We start from the raw sequence: 17,882 nt of genomic DNA, 5'->3' as shown, positions 1-17,882 counted from the left end.
TGGATAATGCGTCGTTACGTGCAATAAAACAAGTGAAACGAAGAACTACAGGAACAATGGAGTCATTTACTACATGTAAGTATTGCAAATCCATTGGTATTTTGCTTATAAATAAAAAAAACTAAACATTTTTACGAACGAATTCAGTGCCGTAACAGTTACAGCGATATCGAAATCAGTGGTGATAAAAAATCTAACACACTTGTACATTGACGATTTAGTTAGCAACCACTTTATGTCATGCTCAACTACTGCGCAATGTATTTATAGGTAGGCCGGTTAAATGAGTCCTCGCCTGCGGAACGCGGGGACACAGGGGCGTGACGAAAACGGGGACTGTACGGGGTGCGGGCGGCAGGCGCATTCTTGTCAAAATTCATTTCGCTGGCGATGCGGCTAGCGATCGCTTGTGTTATTTGTTACGGACGCTTTGTGAGGGCTATACATGAGATTACATTTTTAAGATGAATCGAAAGATTTTCGGACAAAATTAATAGTCAGTGCAAGCAAATAGCTTTTAACGTTTATGAATATTTTAGAAAAAAAAACTGGATCCAAATTCTGATGAATATCAACAAGATATACCATTAAACAAAACCGTAGCAAACGTTACTGGACTATCGGAAAAGACTGTATCCAGAATTGTACAACAAGGAAAATTATTAAAAAAACAACGAAAAATTTAAATCACCGAAGAAATCGAAACAAAGCCGCAGGAAAAGGGTGGAAGTAGATGATTTCAAAAAAGCCGTGATAAGAAGAAAAGTTACTCAGTATTACACATTTAAAAAAAAAATACCAACTCTGAAATCCTTGAACGCTACCCTTAGAGAAGATAATGTATTATACTGCGGCAGAGAATATTTAAGATTATTATTACTTGACCTAGGTTTTACATTTCAAAAATGCGGATCTGAAAGGAAACTCCTTATTGAACAGTCAAATGGAGGTGGAAATATCTAAATACTGTTAAAAAGTATCGTAGAGAAGGAAGACATATTTTATATCTTGATGAAACTTATGTCAATGCGTCTCATAACGTTTCAAAATGTTGGCAATCAAAGGATGAACACGGAGTATTGTCTCATATTGGTAAATCATCATACATTGTGGTGGCTACACTGGATTTGTAGATGGAGCACTTGTGATATTTAAATCCAAATGTAAAACAGGTGATTATCACGATACAATTAAATTCGTGAATTTCAGTAAATGGCTAAATGAAAAGCTGATGCCTAATATTCCACCAAATTCAGTAATAGTAATGGATAATGCAGCTTATCATTCGGTTAGTGTAGAAAAAAAGCCGACTATGGCCTCTACCAAGCCAGAAATGCAAGATTGGCTACGACGACATGAGGTGCCTTTTGATGATAAATTAAAAAAGGATGATTTATCCAAATTAATTAAAAGCCATTACAAGAGGACATATCTATAATATATAAAGCTCGATTACCACTCACTCACTCACTCACTGATCAGGGGTATTTTTGGGGTATTTAGAGGGGAGGGGGGTAAAATTGTTGGTGTTTATTTTAAACTAGATTTTTTGACACCCAGGTTTTTTAGATTTTTTGAACCAAAAAACAAAATGGCGGCACTTTTTGAAACACCAACTTTTTTGTTTTTGGTCCTGAATTTTTTCTTTTTAGGTGGTTTGTTGGGGTTGCCAAGGTGTGTTAAAAAATGTGAGAAAAAAATGGAAAAACAAAATGGCCGCGCCGCCATCTTGGATTGAAAATGCGATTTCGGGGTGTTTTTAGGGAGGTGTCACTCCGAGATGCGCTATTGTTTTTGAAAATTTCTTTTGAGTTTTTGTGACTTATATAGTTTGCTTTAAGGCCACATTTACAGATTATCAAAAAACAAGATGGCGGCTGAGCCGTCGGCCATTTTGTTGCGATCAAAAAATTCCCAAACTTTGACACGAATTTTCCGGTAGATGGCGACACCGGAGTAGGGTACAATGTTACGGGCGATTGTTGGTCTGTTATTCGAGTGTTGCCATGAATTGGAAAAAACTACCATTTTAGTAGAAAATTTTCCACCACGGCCCCGGATAGTAGAAAATGGAAATTTCCAGAAATTCCAAGAACTTGGTATGCAGTTTGGTGACGTTTGGGGACCCAAATGATATTTTACCATTTTTATGAAAAAAGTCTGGCAACACTGAAAGTTATGGGGAAAAGTTTTTTTTGCGACATGGGTGTCTTTAAAGTTAGTGACAGACAGAAAGAATTATGGCAGAAAAAAAATAAAAATGACGTTTGGTTGGATATACGACCCAGATTATGGGAAAAATCCGAAATGTCAGAAAATCAAGATGGCGGCGGCGTGGGCGGCCATTTTGTAAAAAGTTGAAAATTTCGAATTTTTGGAATTCATTTTTCGAGTACATGGCAACATTTTGGAAAGTCGAGTTGTATGAGGCGGTTGTGTGTCTTGTCGAGAGGTTTTGCTTGGGTGAAGAAATTTCTCCAGTGTTGCCACACTTTGGGAGATTTGGTCCAAAAATGTCGAAAGTAGAAATAACGACTTCCGGTCAAAAATTTGGATGACGCCTCCTGCAAAGGGGTCGTGTAAATGACATTTGACCATTTTCATCTCGATCACATGGCAACACTGGGAGCTACGCGGAAAAGTATTTTTTTCGACATGGGTGTCTTTAAAGTTAAGGACGGACAGAAGGAGATATGGGAGGAAAAGTCTAAAAATGGGGTTTGGTCGGTTATACGATCCAGACTATGGGAAAAATCCGAAATGTCAGAAAATCAAGATGGCGGCTGAGCTGGCGGCCATTTTGTAAAAAGTTTCAGATTTTCGATTTTTCAAATGCGTTTTTCGGGTAGTTGGCAACATTCGGGAAAGTCAGGTTGTATGGGGCGATTACGTAGTTTGTCAAGGAGTATCGATTGGAAAACCAAAAATTTCCAGTGTTGCCATGCTTTGGGAGATTTGGTCCAAAAATGTAAAAAATGGAAATAACGACTTCCGGTCAAAAATTTGGATGACGCCTCCTGCAAATAGGTCAAACTAATGACATTTGACTATTTTCAACTCGATCACCTGGCAACACTGGGAGTTAGGGGAACTCAAAGTTTTGGGACAACGGAGGAATGAGGAATCGTAGAAACAAATGAATTCGGGATTGGGTGAAGTTAGAAAAAAAGTAAAAATGGGGTTCGGCGCGGAAAATGGTCTAGATTAAGGCAAAAATGCAAAATTTTGGAAATCCAAGATGGCCGCCAAGCGTTCACCCGTTTTCCTAAAGGGACTAAATTCTCCATACAAATTGTATGCAGGGGGGCTTAGCTAACGTAGAAAAAGGCGAGGACGGACAGAAGGAGATATGGCAGGAAAAAACTAAAAATGGAGTTTAGTCGGTTATACGACCCAGATTATGGGAAAAATCCGAAATGTCAGAAAATCAAGATGGCGGCTGAGCGGGCGGCAATTTTGTAAAATGTTTCAGTTTTCTGATTTTTCAAATGCATTTTTCGGGCAGTTGGCAACATTTGCTAAAGTCGAGTTGTTTGGGGCAATTACGTAGTTTATTAAGGAGTGTCGTTTAGAAAAACAAAAATTTCCAGTGTTGCCATAGTTTGGGAGATTTGGTCAAAAAATGTAAAAAATTGAAATAACGACTTTCGGTCAAAAATTTGGATGACGCCTCCTGCAAATAGGTGAAACTAATGACATTTGACTATTTTGATCTCGATCACCTGGCAACACTCGGAGTTAGGCGAACTCAAAGTTTTGGGACATGGGTGTTTTTAAGGCGTTGCTCCTCGGGACTGGGTGAGGATAGAAAAAAAGTAAAAATGGGGTTCGGCGCGGAAAATGGTCCAGATTAAGGGAAAAATGCAAAATTTTAGAAATCCAAGATGGCCGCCAAATTTTCAGCCGTTTTCGTAATTGAACTAATAGAGATTAGAATGGAGAGCCATACAAATTGTATGCTTAGCACGATTACCACTCAATGACTGATTCACTGATCATGGCTATCTTTGGGGGTTTAGAGAGGAGGAGGGTACGAGTAACAGCACTTGTTTTGAACTAGATTTTTCAACACGCAGCTTATCAGATTTTTTGTACTAAAAAACAAAATGGCGGCCTTTTTTGACACACCAACTTTTTCGTTTTTCGTCCTGATTTTTTTATTTTTTGTGGGCCGGTTGAAATTGTCATTTGGTGTTCGAAAATGTGAGAAAAAAACGGAAAAACAAAATGGCCGCGCCGCCATCTTGGATTGAAAATGAGATTTCAGGGGTGTATTTAGGGAGTTGACATTCTGAGTTGCGCAATTGTTTTTGAAAATTTCTTTTGAATATTTGTGACATGTATAGTCTTCTTAAGAGCCACATTCACAGATTATCAAAAAACAAGATGGCGGCTGAGCCGTCGGCCATTTTGTTGCGATCATGAAATTCCCTAAAGTTTGACACCAATTTTCCGGTAGCTGACGACACCGGCGTAGGGTACAATGTTCCGAGCGATTGTTGGTCTGTGCCTCGAGTGTTGCTATGAATCGGAAAAAACTACCATTTTGGTAGAAAATTTTCCACCATGGCCCCGGATAGTAGAAAATGGAAATTTCTAGAAATTCCAAAAAGTTGGTATGCAGTTTGGTGACGATTGGGGACCCGAATGATATTTCCCTATTTTTATCAAAAAAGTCTGGCAACACTGAAAGTTACGGGGAAAACAAATTTTCGTTTAAAGTTAAGGACAGACAGAAGGAGTTGTGGCAGAAAAAAAATAAAAATGAGGTTTTGTCGAATATACGACCTAAATTATGGGAAAAATCCGAAATGTCAAAAAATCAAGATGGCGGTTGAGCGAGCGGCCATTTTGTAAAAAGTTGAAAATTTCGAAATATTGGAATTAATTTTTCGAGTACTTGGCAACATTTTGGAAAGTCGAGTTGTATGAGGCGGTTGTGTGTTCTGTCCAGAGGTTTTGCTTGGATGAAGAAATTTCTCCAGTGTTGCCACACTTTGGGAGATTTGGTCCAAAAATGTCGAAAGTAGAAATAACGACTTCCGGTCAAAAATTTGGATGACGCCTCCTGCAAAGGGGTCGTGCAAATGACATTTGACCATTTTCGTCTCGATCACCTGGCAACACTGGGAGCTACGGGAAAAAGTATTTTTTTCGACATGGGTGTCTTTAAAGTTATGGACGGACAGAAGAACATAATTATGGGAGAAAAAATCCAAAAATGGGGTTTAGTCGGTTATACGACCCAGATTATGGGAAAAATCCGAAATGTAAGAAAATCAAGATGGCGGCTGAGCGGGCGGCCATTTTATAAAAAGTTTCAGTTTTCTGATTTTTCAAATGCATTTTTCGGGCAGTTGGCAACATTTGGGAAAGTCGGGTTGTATGAGGCGTATGTGTGTTTTGTCAAGAGGTGTTGCTTGGGTAAATAAGTTTTACCAGTGTTGCCATATTTTTGGAGATTTGGTCAAAAAAATTAAAAAAATGTAAATAATGAGTTCCGGTCAAAAATTTGGATGTGAACTCGTGCAAAGTAATCCTAAAAATATTATTTGACCATTTTCTTCTCGATCATCTGGCAACACTGGAAGCTATGAGAAAAAGTATTTTTTGCGACATGGGTAGGTATCTTTATAGTTAAGGAACGGACAGATGGAGATATGGCAGAAAAAATGTAAAAATGGTGTTTGGTTGGTTATATGACCCTAATTATTGGAAAAATAAAAAATCATGGAAAAATCAAGATGGCGGCGGAGCAAGCGGCCGATTGGTAAAAAGTTTCATTTTTCGTATTTTTAAAATGCATTATTAGGGTAGATGGCAATATTCGCGAAAGTTGGGTTGTATGAGGCGTTCATGTGTCTTGTTAAGAGGTATCGCTTGGGTAAAGAAATTTCTGCAATGTTGCCATATTGTTGGAGATTTGGTCCTTATATGAAAGAAATGGAAATAATGACTTCCGGTGATTGATTTTTTTTATTGAAACGTGTGGAAATTAGTGAAACTAATGACATTTGACCATTTTTATCTCGATGACCTGGCAACACTTGGAGTTACGGGATTACACAATTTTTGGACATGGGGTTTTGGCATTGCTGCTCGGAACTCGGTAAACTTAGAGAAAGAGTAAAAATGGGGTTTGGTGCGGAAAGTAGTCCAGATCAAGGGAAAAATACAGAATTTTGAAAATCCAAGATGGCCGCCAAGCTGTCAATCACTTTCGTAACGGAACTAAATTCTCCATACAAATTGTATACAGGAGCTTACTAAGGCGAGACCGAAGGCCGAACGATAGTTCAAAGCCCGAAAATCGCCATTAATTTTAATATTTAATATTTAAGACAGGACTGCAGCCCAGTGTTAAGTAGAGAAGGAGAAAAACACAAAAATATATTATGTACTTACTTATCCAGAGACGAAAAACCGTTCAAGTGAAAATCGGATTCGTGCACCGAGAGTTACGTAGTAACTTGTAAATATTGTCTACTAACAACTGCAAATAAGTTTGTAGGTAATCACTTTTTTTTAGGGTTCATAATCCTGACAAGGAACCCTTATTTCGAATGGAAAATGTTCACATGAAATTAAATTTTATGCCTATTGTAATGAAAAATGAAAATCGATTTCTTAAAAAATTATAGGAGGTATTGCTACTTCACCGTTGGTATGTATTTATTTCACGTCGGCAAAGTAATAAAATAAAATTTTGAAAAATATTTTTTTTGTGTAGTTTCCCTATGTAAAGTGGGGATTTTTTTTAATCTTATACCCCATCTGTAGGGTATCGTTGTATATAAGTCTTTTATAATGGCTTGGGAGTTTCTAAGACTATTTTTTTATTTAAACGGATTCAGTTTGCAAAATATTAAAGTAGCACTTTAAGCCAATTTTTGTTCGAGTACTTAAGTAAGGCGTCCCCCCATTAAAAGTGACTTAAGATGAAGTAATTGCTTGCTTCTGAAATATATTGTGGTAACGACGGGCAACTACGAAACCCTACACTGCGCGTGGCACGACACGCACTTCACTTGGTTAACTGAGCCCCGATTACGGTAACTTTTAACGTCAACAATCCAGTCACGCTTCTCGATTCTGCGATACGATTGGTCAAAACAGCTGACGTACGCTGTTGAACGACCAATCGTATCGCAGAATCGAGAAGCGTGTCTGGATTGTTGACGTTAAAAGTTACCGTAATCGGGGCTCTGGTTTATTTCTATAGAGTAGAGGGCAGTGCGTTTAATTACACTAAGGGTAGTTTCACAGGACGGCTCCGGAGTAGGGTTGCCAGGCGTCCGGCTTTAGCCGGACATGTTTGGCTTTTTAGGGACTTGTCCGGCCAAATATTGCCTTGTCCGGCCTATCCGGCTTTTTATTTGGTTGCCGCGCCAGGGAAAGCGCGCGCCGCGCTCGCGAAAGTCGAGCCACAGAATCATATGAAGCGCACGCATCAGGATGTTCGTTAGCAACCGATGATGATAGTACTCACTCATGAGCCGACACTAATTGCATGTCCGGCCAAATGAAGCACAAAGTCCGGCTTTTGTGATTTTGGACCTGGCAACCCTACTCCGGAGGTACCAGTGGCGAGTGATGGAGGCTGTCTAGGCATAGTGACTGCGACATCGGGTAGCATGGTCATTTGCCAACCGGATGACACAAGCATTGATGGGCTACGGGCGTTTTGGGGTTTAGATGCCAGGTAGCATCATTGCAGATATAGTTAATAGATACCGCTCCAGAAGCCCACTTAGGTAAGCAACGACCATTTTCTGCCGGCTGTAGTCCTCGACATGACCAATCGACTTCTTCATCTCCTGCCCTTTTAATAGGCCTCGGACAGTGGCCACCAGCACAATATATCATTCATGCCGCACACTGAAAGCCGAAGGCGTAATGACGTTTTCCTTGTTTGAAACCGAATAGGGACCGTTGACGAATGTTTGAGGCACACGCCGATACTTGGTAATGTCCCGCGTTCACAACTCATATGGTTGTCGCAGTCGGATTGTATAATCCGCCGTTTTACATTACCACTAGGCATTTTACATTACAGCTCTGTTTTGTAATACGGCGGTTCAACGTTTAGGCGGATTGTCATTGCGATATGTTCTTCAATACGGCGGCCCACGTTTAGCCGCATCGTACTTCTATAGATTGTAGGGTGACCATACTTACAAAATAAAACAATGTTTAATGAAAATAAATTTTAATAAGACAGATTTTAAGAATTATTACCTTCGTTACTGTATACTAAATAATATATTTGGCTTCAGTATTTTTTTTTACTTATTTATAAATCACAAGGGATAGCCATCTAAAAAAAAGTAACAAAACAATAAGACTTTTCTAAACATTTTAAGAATTTAATTAGATATTTGGTTTTAGTCTTTTTTAGACATTAAAAATGATCAAAGGGAACAGGTAACTCAAAACAATAAAGTTTTAGTCATTTTTTCTGGGTTATTTTTCTTTAAGATAAAATTATCTTCACCGGCCACTGCCATGATTTCATATTTTTACACTAATAATATTGTGTAGGATTCCGCCGAACACCAGAATCCATAGCCACTTTGTCCGGCAGCGCCACGGTATTGAAAATAGGAACTAAAAACTGTCAAAGCGGTGGGTAATGAATGACACGCTGTTTTACATTACGGCTAGCCGTATTGAAGAACGTTTGGCGCCGAATACATTCCGCTGTTTTACATTACGGCTAGCCGTATTGAAGAACGTTTGGCGCCGAATACATTCCGGCGGATTTTCATTCAGCCGTATTCAATCCGGCTAAACGTTAATCCGCCGTATTACAAAACAGAGCTGTAATGCAAAATGCCTAGCTGTAATGTAAAACGGCGGATTATACAATCTGACTGCGACATGGTCCTTACCTATCTGGCAAGGTGATGAGCCCCACCATATAACCCACTAAGTAACTGCTCCTCCCGTGTCTTGTGGGTAGTTATATCCTACACATTTTTATAGATTTTAATTCATAATATTTCTTAAGCAAGAATCAGAAACTTGTACATAGGTTATAGGTACTTGTGCAACGAGCGGGCATTATGAAATAATATAGGAACATAAAACCAAAGTGCAAGTCGAATGATTACTTACGCCTTAGCAGCAACTGACGCGGCACGCCAAAGCTTTCTTTGTAAATACCTAACTACCTACATAATTATGTACATAGATAGTTAAGCACATATTTTGAAAGAAATTTAAAAAGTAGATTAGACCAAACATAACTAACAAAATATTACTACTATACAGGGTGGAATTTTGTAATGCCACCTGGAGGGAAAGTACTCTTAATATTGTAGATAGAAATTTTTTCTCAAAGAAAACATTCCTTTATTTTTAAAAAGAAATAGAACTGGCTTTATCATTAGCTTTATCTGCTTGTTCTGGCTATTGGACAACTTGTAAATTATCTACCTACATAAAATTTGTTAATTTCTCATGTAAGTGACTGTAATGTTTTTAATGAGAAATAAATGTTCTTTAAACCAAAAAAAACATTATGTATATCATAGTAGGTAGTTTCATTAAAATGTAACTGAAATTTCTTTCAGCCATCTCACTAACTTTTGTGTGTTATAAATTGTAGTTATTAATTAATTAAATAAATAGTATACAGGGTGGAATTTTGTAATGCTACCTAGAGGGAAAGTAAGTACTCATAATACTGTAGATAGAAAATTTTACTGAAAGAAAACATTCCTTTGTTTTTGAAAAGAAAGAGAACTGCATTGAAAGATTTCATGGTTTTCATTTTATTTGATTTATCAAGTTTGTTAGAGAGATTTCATCCTTATACATATGTAACCCTAACGATTGATGCAATAAAAATACCTACAGGTTGTAATTTTTAATAGATTTCAGTTGGTTTGATTATGGGTAATATATTTTAATATTTTATTAAAATATAAAGAACAGGACTTACTAAAACCTACTCGTACCTATATTATTATGACAAATGTTGAGACTAAATGTGATAAGTATTACTAATAAATAAAGTTAGTGTTATAGTACTTCATTACACAAAGAAAACTAATAATCTCTAAGAAAAAATCTGGATATGAAAAACCTACACACAGCAAAATTATAACAGTAAAAAAAATAAAAGTATTTACTTAATAATTTATTTGATGCATTTAGCTGCATACCATGCCTGTAAAAGTAAGATTTTATGCACAAGAGCCAAAAGTTTAGTGTATTTAAAAGATTTTATTTATCTATTTTTATTTATGAAAATAGCCTTGTCTCCGTCTGTATCATTACCATCAAAATATTACTATTATCTTGAACTCCATTAACATTGATGATTGATTGATACTTTATTATAGTAGGTATATTTAGGTACTTAGTTCAGTTGATAACATTCCTATATCATTTTTATCTCAACTTATTAGATATTTAATATTAATTAAAACCCAATGAATTTTAAAACACTCATTTATTAAGAAGGCTTATTTAAAGATAATAATCAATTTATATTCAATTAAATATTTTGGAATTATGAACAGTTTACTTTGGTTTGTTAAGATTTTATTAATTTTCATTAAATATTGGTTTTCCGGGACAAGTTGTACATCATTATTGATCACTTTAACATCTGAAAAGTAAAATATATAACTTTAATTAAATTGATAGATATTGCGCTTACATTTTGTTGTAAACATTAAGGCTCAGTTGCATTACCTAACTTTGACCGTAACTTTAACGATAACTGGTGTTTTCTGAATGAAGTTTGATAGATTTTTGATCTTTGTTAAAGTAAGATGGTGCAACCCAGCTTTATAGTTAAACAATTTCATCAAAACTGTACAATACTTTTAGAGTGCAAGAGTAAAAAACATTCATCCTCAAAAACTTTGACCTCTTAAATATTATTGAATAATTAATAGTGCCATCAATTATCAAACGTTTCATAGTTATCATCAAGCATTACCTTACGCTGCAATCACCATTCTCTTTATTTTACACAGGCAAAATATGCATAGAGTTAACGTAACAGTATCACATTGAAAACTCAGATATTGTTGCAATATTGTACAAGGCTTCTGTTACTATTATTTTTAAGATCACTTGTTTCAGCTATAAATTATTTCTTTGAGATATGTATGTAAGTAACTACAATCTTATTAATTTCATTCGAACAAAACAACACCAACCAATTCAAAACAAACTTTTGTTTGACAGTTTGTCAAGAGGGGGGGTGTAGGGACCATAGATTAGAGAGTGATAGGATGTTTCGTTCGGAAATTTAATCAAAAGATTTTGAAACGTCAAAGGACAAAAATGTGAATTTTAACCCGTGTAGCGCCCTTCTGTCAAATTTTGTTTTGTACGACTGAAAAATTAAGGTCCCTCGAAAGTAGGTAAAAGTGGAGCAGGCATAATTTACTTTTATCTTTATGAGATAAAAATAATAATTTTTTAGCGTTGTGAATGTCATCATCATGTTTTTAAAAAAAAACTTCTATTATGGATCGATCGAAAAGCGAAATTTTGGACAGTGTTTTTTTTTCACAACTTCTATTTTTTAAATTCATATTGATAGGTTACGTCACACTATGGATCGAAATTGCGATTTATGGATATAGCGATATTTTTCATAATTTCTATTTGAAAAAAATACCTGTCGATACGTTACGTTATTCTGATGAATATAAATGTCGTTAGATTTTCCCTAAAACCAATAGTTTGATTGGAAAAAAATATTTTCCATTTTCGTTGTATGGAATGAAATGGCTTGTTGACTATAATCCTACACTATCAGCGCGCGCCTAAAGTTGCCCGTTCACAAGTTATGTGGTTCTGAAAAATGAAAAAAAAGTTAGTAAAAGTGACTTTTTTTGGAATATCTTTAAAGATTCAACGAAAATATAAAGATTCCATACGTTAACAATTTAAATTAACCTTAAATTATTGACAAATATTTAACTCATATTTTGGAACCTTGTAACTTCTGAACGGGCAACTTTGGGCGCGCGCTGATAGTTTAGGATTATAGTCAACAAGCCATGGGCTTAGTCGAAATCGACCACTTTAAGTTTTATTCCATACAACGAAAACGGAAAATATTTTTTTCCAGCCAAACTATTAATTTTAGAGAAAAACTTTTAACGACATTTCGTCAGTTGCAGGTTCACTTGGGGTAACTGACAAAATACGGTTTTTGAGTTAAATATACAGTTTTTCTTAGTGTTTTCTGCTCTTTCGAATGGTATACGTGAAAAAATTCTAGCTTTAAAAAAATACAATTACACGGACATTTTCAGGTGTACTTTTCATATTTCCTTCACAATTTTGGTGTAACTGACATTGTAATAATTTTACCAGGTTGAATTGATGTATCTGTAATAATGTAAAAATTTTGCTACAAAACATTGCAATTACACTGATTTGCTAAGGTTTATAACATGAAATAAAATAGGAATTTAGAAAGTTTTAAGGCATATTCATCATCATCATCAACAGCCCTTTACAGTCCACTGCTGGACTATAAGCCTCCTCCACTATAGTGGAGGGTTTTGCCATAATCTCCACGCTTGGCAGGCGGGTTGAAGATCGCAGTTTAAAAGATTGATGTTTTTCAGAGAGCGCTGCTGCCCATTCTCTGTTTGATGTGTAGTCCCTAAGTCGCCTCTTACGACACCCGCGGGAAGAGTAGGGGTTGGTGACAAATGTATTCTACTCTGCCGTCACCACACGGCTTAAGGCATATTACATTATTATTATACCAGCAGTATCAGTTAAAGAAGTTAAAGTTAGCTCAACAAAAAAAATATTGAAATTGAGCAAACTATCCAGCCAACTAGGCGTCACGGCGCGTTGTTAACATTAACCTGTTGTTACTCTGTTACTTTTACTGTTGTAGTACTCATGACCTTAATTCAACATTGCTATAAAGAGGTGGGAAATTAAATCCATTTTGTTTTCAGTTTAAGTTGCCCCGTAGAGCTAAATACGGTAATGGTAAGTCAAAGCTTAAAAAAATAATCAAATTACTTAGTTTCACAGTAATACTTTAGTTATTTAAATATTTCTGTCTTAAAAAAATTAAATACACATATTTTCTTGATTTCCGTGGCTTTTTTAACATTTTTTAATGAATAAAATATAAGTTACTTCTAATAAAATTAAAAAAAATTATAAAGAAAACGATAAAATGTTATTTTTTTATGACTTCTCTTATTTTTTAATACTTTTACATAAATTATACAGCAACTAAGCAAACAAAACCCAGCAAATATATCAAATTACTTTAAATTTGGCAGTACTTACACCAATTTGACCTATGTTTTTTCCAAAAGTTTGGTATAAAATTAGTGTAACTGTCAAAAGTACAAAAATACATTGGTGTAACTGCAATTTATTTCCTTAACTAAGACATATAAGATAATTCTTTTTATTTAATCTAAAACCGCGTAGAATTCTAAGCATTTCTGTAAAATCAGATCTAAAACAGGTTAAATAGGAAAAAAGTTATGTCTGATTTAAGACGAAAAAAAACTTTAAACGGCTCTACTGAAAAACTGTACTTTGTCAGTTACCCCAAGTGAACCTGCAACTGACGTCTATTCATCAGAATAACGTAAGTTACGTTCGATAAGTATTTTTTTCAAATAGAAATTGTGAAAGAAAAAAATCAATATGTCCATAAATCGCTATTTCGATCCATAGTACTTCCATAGTCCATCCATAGTAGATCCATAGTCTTACTGATTAATTAATGTCATTATCCCCTCAAGGATCAATAAGACCGGCGGCGGCTGCGCTGTTCATTACTTACAGTCATATAGATGAACTAATTTAAACTGAACAGTGTCACCAAACACATTGACAGGGGGGCGCCACCATCATTTCAACTATATAGTTTCTAACGTGGCAAAAATCGGAACCAGCGATTCGGTATTGACGGTGGTGGCGCCCCCCTGTCACTGTCACGGGTGGGACAGTTCGTTTTAATTAATGTATATTATGTTACTTACCAGTTATTAATAATAATTACCGACAGTCGAGGTAAAAGTAAAAAAGTAATCACATTAATTTATCACTTACAAATATCTTAAAAAAGAACACCGGCTCGTGTACAGCGTGTACAGCAACACATTTTGAACGTTTTGATATCTTAATATAAATTAGTATAATGAGATTGGAATGTTTAAAATTTAAACGAACTGTTTAAAATTTAATAAATAGGTTTAGATGCGGCGGGGGTGGACCTTGGGCCAACCCTAAGCAGTTTATTTAATTTTATACATACGTGAATGATTTCTTTAATCACATTTACCAAATTATTCATAATAACCGATTGTTATTAATAATTATTTTTCTATCATAATTCATCATAATCAAATCAGATTAAATAAAATCTGAGTTGCGTTCTATATCCTTTAGAGCGCCATGGTCTTTTTTAAAATACAAAACGTTTAACATTTCCGTGCAATATTTCTTTGATAAAAATACTTATGGAAATGCTTTAGTTATTTTATGCGTACTTTTGCGATTGCCTAAAACCCTAAATCTTTATTTTCAAAACAGAAATATATTTTTTACTGTTCCAGGCGAAATAGGTTGGTGACCAATAGGTTAAATACCACCAAACAAAAGTTGTCTATGGTCATAAGTTTTGTGGCCAAAAAAAGTTTGCCCCTTTCCTTGAGTGAGACATTTCGCGCTCATTCACTTCCGCCTCCCTCTCGGTCGCAACTGTTTTGCATCTTGTTTCATCGCGGTAAGTTATGTGTAAATATTATTAAAATTATTATCCATAGGTTTGTCAAATAATAAAATACTATTGTACAAATCAATTTTGATGATATATCAACTTAATTGTTTCTTTTCATCGTTCCGTTAGTGTAGGCATCATTTTTGTTGAAGGGGACGCCATTGTAAAACAAATGAAATAATGTTAAACAAACAACTTTTTATGGTTTAAAACTTTTTAAAGTGTAATGATCGAAGTTTTAAGTGTATTTTAGGTTCTTCAGTGCCATAGTTTGTGGTTCTTTAGTTCATTAAATGTGTATAATTGCAGTTTCACGATGCCCCGCTTCAACTACGATTCCACCACGGCCGTCTGCATCGCCACGGGTAAGTCTTATAAAGTCTTATTTGTTTTTCTTTCCATTATTTTCTGTGTTTAGGTCCTTTGGTTCGTTAAAAATATACTATGTTTGGCTTTGATGAATAGTTATGGACCGCCATTTTTCTTCTTTTATAATTGACATGGCAATGGTGTTGTAGGTAGTTCATAACTGCATAAGATCTAGCTTTTTCAAGTCAATAACTTTATACATTTTCTAAATATGGTTGACAAGGGCGTAGCCCCTTATTCTATTTGCCAAGTTATTTAAATTACCTACACCTACCTACAATCATGGACCTATAAAAAAGGTCCATGCCTAACAGTAAATAGTTAATAACACGTAAGAAATCTTTATATTTTGAAACATGTCAATTCCACACAAGGTACTTGTATTAATAATGTCCTAACAGGCAAGTTATCATTTCATTGTTGATGAACATACATTAACATTATCAATAAAAGTTATTTAGATCTTCTTACTCTGAGATGGTTTTCATATGAATAGTTATGTAAAATAATTTTACATGTAGGATTATTTACTGTTGAAATTGGTGTTACATTAGGTATTTAAAATACACAAGTAAGCATAACTTTAGTTCTTATTATACCTAAACAAAGCATTTATTGAATCACATCTAATTTAATTAATGTTTCAGTGTAGTTAAAATAATTGATTTGCTCTGAAATCAAATCAATAATAAGAACTTGATTGAATCCTTCTCAAATATTGGTAGGTAATATCAATGCAGTTTAAATATTATTTGAAAACCTTCAGATTTGCAATAGGATTATTTGCATTTGATACTACTTATATCCTGCGCTTGTTATATTTGTATTTATTTATCAATATTTTCAATTTAGTGCGTTGAATTCTGATTTAACATTCATCTTACTAGGTATAGGTACTTTTTTTGAACTTGTATAAGTCTGGATCTGACCATAATATCTAGCCTTTTATAAATCAAGATTAATAATTATACTAATTATAATTTACCTACTTGAATAGTGGTATTAATAACATTTAATTGTTATCTCTTGTCATAAATTAATTAAATTCAAATAGATGTGCACCAATTGATTGAAGTTATCAATATTCATCATGTTTGAAATTGGTCCTATACCTACTTAGACTACCTACTAAGGTCCTATAATATTTTTCATTTTTACAGAAACATAAATTCTAAATTTCTTTTGATTCATATTATTACTAATTTAATTTAGGTATGTTTGATAAGCAGAAATTAGATAGGTAGGTACCTACTTATTGTCTCAATGGGGTTAGGCAAGCCTGTTATCTGAATTTGCATTAGTTTTATTTTAGGAAATATTGTATCAATGCAATGCATTTTTTAGGTAGGATTAGCCTAATAAAATTACTGTAATATGAACTTACTGCAAAATGGTACAGTTACCGTAAAATAGGTTAGTACTAATTTGTATAATCATTGATTTCCATCATTACATACCTTAACTGGTAGGCATTTGTTTTTAATACAATTTACTGTTTTCTTTAGTAATTTGGATACATTATCTACCTACTTAAGTGGGTAATGTTGTTGTTCAATTATAATAAAATTTCAAACTTTTGTTTACATTAAACTTCTTATTATTACTATTAGCATTAGCTGCTATTAATTGTATGAGTTTGGATTTTCGGTTTAGGTAGGTCTCTATAGGTAGGTATATCTACTTTTAAATTTAATTTCTTTTATTTATTAGTAAAAAACAAACTTAATTTCAATTACCAAAACAATAAAAGTAATTAATCAGGTAGGCATTGTAAAATTTATCACTTGTTCATTGCATAACCATTTATAACTGAATATGAATTTATTGACGATTTATTTTCAGAAAATTTGTTGGCACTATAGTTTGTCATTTTGTTTTCTGTGTGTACCTCAAAATTAGCATGATTGATATTGCTTTAAGGTGATGTTCTAAGGTCTTGTCAAAATGCTTTAGATATTTTAGCGGAGAGTGTTAGAAGATAATGAAAGTATTTTTATAATATTACATAACTGAGTTGAAAATTAGCATTAATTATGTGACCAATTTTTAATTATCTTCCCTGTGTCATATAAATCTATAACACTTTTTATCATTCAATTTAGATACTGAAGTTGCATTCTTTACACGTTTATATTTTATGACAATAATTTTAAGAGAAGATTGACTTGAATCTTTTTAGAGTTTTCGTTATTTTTGTCTTGATAAGGTATCAGCATATTATCTGAAAATAAAGAAACCACCTGCATTTTGTATTTCGAAGCAAATTACTTTCTTTTAAATTATGTATTCGTAATGCATAATAAGCGCGACTTCATTGTCAATCAGACTATTATTAATTACTAATTTCTGGTAAAGGATTGTCCCATCAAGGCGATGCACGGTATAAAGGTAATAATGCACAGTGTGTAGCCATGTCAGCATGTGCATCCGCTTTGTCAGTTATTAAAAATCGGGCCGTGTTTGATGTTGCGGATATCAATACTATTCTTCAGTACGGTGATTTACTTTACTTGCAGTGCAAACCTCGGGACCACGTTTTCTTATTACCAGACGAATTGCCAAATGATTATCGAGTAGGGAACTTCGCGGTTAAAATTAATGCAATGGAACCCAACTGGATTGAAAACGGGCTTTTTCCAGCTTCACTGCGCGATGTTGATGTTGCAACATTGCAGTTAGTTCATATTTTGCGCGACCGTGTATTCACTCGCGAACGTAACGATACTCGGGATAGTTACTTGTTCACCGGGAACAATTATACGGTTTCTTTTTG

At 34.6% G+C, this 17,882-nt stretch overlaps 1 protein-coding gene and 1 long non-coding RNA gene across 2 annotated transcripts in view; both read right to left on the bottom strand.

Annotated features, from left to right (window-relative positions):
• The window catches only part of LOC135085050 (pyruvate dehydrogenase (acetyl-transferring) kinase, mitochondrial), a 144,290-nt gene that overhangs the window by 35,300 nt on the left and 91,108 nt on the right, over positions 1–17,882 (bottom strand). The window lies entirely within an intron of this gene.
• On the bottom strand, positions 10,443–11,165 carry LOC135084953 (uncharacterized). Its single transcript, XR_010259980.1, has 2 exons — positions 10,955–11,165; positions 10,443–10,618 (listed from the first exon to the last, which is right to left on the bottom strand). It is a non-coding gene; the product is annotated as an uncharacterized LOC135084953 (long non-coding RNA).

The sequence above is a fragment of the Ostrinia nubilalis genome, chromosome 27, assembly GCF_963855985.1.
Source record: "Ostrinia nubilalis chromosome 27, ilOstNubi1.1, whole genome shotgun sequence".
In the NCBI taxonomy this organism is placed as follows: domain Eukaryota; kingdom Metazoa; phylum Arthropoda; class Insecta; order Lepidoptera; family Crambidae; genus Ostrinia; species Ostrinia nubilalis.
This window is presented reverse-complemented; position numbering and strand designations above follow the sequence as displayed.